We start from the raw sequence: 4,766 nt of genomic DNA on the forward strand, positions 1-4,766 counted from the left end.
AAGTAAGGAAGAACTAAGTTCCGGTGTCACCGAACATTTTATACTCTCGCATGATAAAGGGATAATCGAGATTTCAGGCGTGGTTGTGAACCGATTTCACCCATATTCGGTACATGTCGTCAGGGTGTTAAGAAAATATTATATACCGAATTTCATTAAAATCGGTCGAGTACTTCCTGAGATATGGTTTTTGGTAGAGATATTGGACCTGGTATCGCAGAATTCTACATAGAATTTTCTTCATAGCATTCTTCAAAGAAAATTGTAAGTGGTGAACCATTATCCCTGGGTGGCGATAATGATCACATTTGCTCTGCCAATAGGCGTGTTCCAAGATTATAAAAATTGTGTTTATTAATTAAAACACGACTTTGCATTCCGCTTTACAAGCTTTAAAGCGATTCGATGACATCAACCTCGGAAGAGACGGCATTTCAAGCTCAGTACAGCTGCAAACGAAACAGATCAGCTTGTACGATGAGGAGTGTCGTGTCGCAGCGGAGGAAAAACAAACTGCCTAAAAGAGGCCGAAATGCGTGAGTATGAATAGCTTGACAAGCTGGCGACTAGGGTAATACTCGAAAATTCTATCATCTTCTACAAGAGAGTACAGCTGCTGACATACGCCGATGATATTGTTATCATTGGCCTCAATAATCGCGGCGGTAGTTCTGCTTTCTCCAGAATGGATAAAGAAGCGAAGCAAATGGGTCCGGAACGAGGGCAAAATGAAATATCTCGTGACATCAAACAAATAGTCGTCGTACTCGGGACGTCATAACTTCAAAGTCGTAGATAATTTCGTAATCTTGAAACCAGTGGTAAAAGACGAATAACAATGACAGCCTCGAAATCCAACGCAGAATAACTCTTTCCAACAGGAGTTACTTTGTACTGCGTAAGCAATTGAGAAGTAAAGTCCTCTCTTGACGAACGAAAACCAAACTCTATATGTCACCCATTATTCCCGTCCTGTTATATGGTGCAGAGGCATGAACGATGACAACATCTGATGAATCGGCGTTACGAGTTTTTGAGAGAATACCGCATTCGATGGAACGATGAACTGTATGAGATATACTATTGATATAGTTCAGCGAGTTAAAAAACAGCAGCTACGTTGGCTACATTCCACGCAGTATACGCCGGGAGAAGAAGAGGAAGTGGAAGTCCTCCACCCTGTGGGAAAGACCAGGTGGAGAAGGACCTGGCTTCGCTTGGAATCTCCAATTGGCGCCACATTGCGAAGAAACTGCTGGTGAGCTGTTGTTAACTCAGCTATAACAGCGTAAACGCTGTCTACGCCAGTAAAGAAGAAGAAGAAACATATACTACATATCATATATGTATATGAATGAAAGGATAATAACCGCTAACAAATGATATTTAATGCTAGGTAAAAATCTAAATCGACGGACCCTAGATAGATCGATAAAAATTTCAACCGCTAAGGCTCACTGATTGCTCCTGTTATGCAAGTCTGAGGAAAATAAGCTAGAATCAGGAATAAAGGGAGGTCCAACTTATTCCAGTATGAGAGCGCTTCAAAATTGCCGTTTTTTATAACATTTTTCATTATGGTCTATTATGGTCTAGAATCTATTTAAATCTTTTTATGGTATTTTAAAACAACTGACTTTGACCTTTCAATACCCAATATAAGGTTTTAAACTTTTTAGCTCTTAATCAATATATGTTTGCAATAATTTTCCATTGAAAATAATACTATGATGCTTGACATTACAAAACGTTTCATCAAATACATTTAAATTTCATAAGTTTATTTAATTTTCATTGTTTTACATGTTTTGTAAGTGCAACAAATTCCTCCATTTACACATTTTTTTGCTAAGATTTCAATCTGGTCATTGGTCGTTTCCAATTGGTAAACGTCAAAACCTCCTGAACTCGATCATCTGTCCAAGTTCAGGAGGTTTTGATGTTTAGCAATTGTTCTTTCACTTCCAATGAGAGAGGAGTTTTATATCTCTTTATCTCTGTTAGAAGTTTTAAACCACTTCTCCTAGACAGATGCAGAAATAACTAAAGCAGAGGCAAACCAAAACTTAGATGGATCGATAGAGTGTGCCGGCTCGGTTCAACACTGGAACAACGTGACATTTGCTTCCGATATTTGGCTTTATGTTCACTTCGATGTATCCTTTTTTCCAAAACAAAACTAACATTATAAATTTATATATATATAAAWCTTTTAATCGTGTGTTTGTAATTGAACTGCTCTTAAACGACTAGACTGATGTTGATGATATTTGATTCGAGAATGGTTTGGAGTCACAATTTGATCTACTGGAAAATGTTTTTTGAAACTAATTTTTCATTTGTAATTAATTGGTAATTTTGGAATGTTTTACATTGGATCCGATAGACTGCACTACCATCGTAGTATCCAATACTCAAACCTTAAAAGGCGACATCTGTAGACCAATAGCAAGTTTTCATAATGCGGACAGGGTTGTTCATTCTTAAGCACTAAATTGGGTGATTCAGTACATTTATGGGTAGCCATTACATTTTCTTCATACCTGCTAACTATTGGAGAGAACAAGAATGCATAACAAGCGTCGTCAAGGCTTTGCGGATATTTTGTTTCATAACAAACCAAACGCGATATCTAGAATAAAAATATAGCGGCATAACTAAAGTGTTGATAAAACGGTCTATTATAATTTGAGATATACAGCAATCTTATCGAAGCATTGCACAGAGCAGTGCAATATTTAAACGGTAACGATGAAGTATATATATTTCAAATTTCTTTCTTTCCTAAAAAATAATAAAATTGCTAAATATTGGGAATAGTGAAATAGAACTGCAACCAAATGCACAGTGCAATGAATTAAAACTGGCTCAGTAATCATTCGATGAATAGTATACCACGGGCATCCCAAACGACTGATGCCATAACCTTGCCAGAAGATTTTTTGTCTTGCCACGCAAGAGAACCGTTTCGTAATATGCAGTCCACTAGGCTAACTGTCGACTCGACTCGACTCGACCAAAAAACCAATGCTTTCTTAACGCACAAAATGCTTTTTGATTAATTTTTTGTAAACTAACACAAGTTGCTTCACCAAAAATGCGATATCTCCTTAACTGATAGTTATAATCTAAATAATAGAAATCGTATATGTAGATGATATTAGTTGTATGTATCAGCCACAGTAAAACGTGGACGGGTCCTCTAGTATTTATATAAATCTTTCTAAATCTTTGATAGTTAAATTAATTATGGGTACGAATATATCCAAAATCGATATTTTTTCTATGGCAACACTACCATTGCAGACCAGTGTTATATAATATTATTAATTTTTTTCACATTTGCACATTGATTTTGAATTTTAAAGGAGTTTTGATAAAATAATTTTATAATAATTTTTTATAATTTAAACGTAAGGAGAAAAGGCTGGATTAAATATAGTCGTTATTTTAAAATTAATAAGTATAACTTTTCTCAACAGATTATAAGTTAGTAAACTCAACCCAAAATTTATATAGTAATTGTTCAGGATTACCTGATTAACTTTTGTAAAATCTACGTTTAACCTATTACCTTGTATTTCCTTGTTCACTGGATTATATGGCCTCAACAAGGTTGGCCGTGCTTTGGTTGCATCTGTGATGGTGTGGCTTAACCTGGGAACCTGATTAGTCTATCGTTCTTTCTATTAAGAATGGTTTTAAATACACAGCTACAAAAATATGGTTATATTTTATACTGTATTACAGTTAAACTTCCATAACTCGAACTTTTAAATTGGCTCGTGATTCTCTAAGTCGCATCTTTCGGGAAAATCGAAATAGAAGTCGCCGCGCGTATTTATCCCTTCAAATGTTATTATTAACTAAAATAGCTCGCCCGGATTAATAACAGATGATTTCGTTCTACTGAATAACATATTTTCAGCCAAAATTTTTGAATATATGTATGTTTTATGTACATTATCATAAGACGTTATGAGAAGTAAATAAATAAAACTGTGGCAGTATCCGAAGAGTAGTAAGTCGTCGCACATACACTCGTGGCACCGCTTTGCTTAGTTAGATAATATAATTTAGTTTACTTCTGCTTACTAAATATTTAACAAAAAACGAATTTAAGAAAGAACGATCGAACCAAAAAGACATAACAAATATTTAAGAAAGTATAGTGGTAAGCTTTTTTTCAAATTTAGCTGGTCAAAACTCCTTTTTTTTTAAATAAAATGTTAACAAGAAATAGTACCTACAATAGAAAGAGAAATAATCCAGTAATAAAAATTTACCAACTTCAGTGCGCCCGCACTTCGAAACTTAATCTTCGTATTATTTGTCTGCTATTTGTTGTGATTTCAGTTCACGAAATTAAAGAATCGTTATTTCTGGGCTTTCTAATTATTATTTCGCAAATATTGTGATATATTTGAGTAACTCAGTTTAGATTTGTTATATTCTATGGTATTTCAAATATGTCAACTGCATTTCATAGCAACGGTTTCATTTTATAGCAGAGTATGTAGCAAATATTTTTTTTGTTAATTTGCTTTTCAAATATAAATTAGTTATATTCATGACTAGCGGCAGGATAGCCGCTGTCTTTTAATTCGCTGAACTATGTAAATATCGCTCGTCGTGGCCAATGCGAAAAGGATCATAAACTTTTGCAGAGCCTTTCTCTCGAAAAATCGCAACAGTTGTTGTCATCGTCCAAGCCTCTGCACACTATAGAAGGACGGTCATTATGAGTGACTTATAGAGTTTGGCTT

This window comes from Bactrocera latifrons, unplaced genomic scaffold (genome assembly GCF_001853355.1).
Source record: "Bactrocera latifrons isolate USDA-ARS-PBARC rearing strain unplaced genomic scaffold, ASM185335v1 scaffold_234, whole genome shotgun sequence".
NCBI classification, from domain to species: domain Eukaryota; kingdom Metazoa; phylum Arthropoda; class Insecta; order Diptera; family Tephritidae; genus Bactrocera; species Bactrocera latifrons.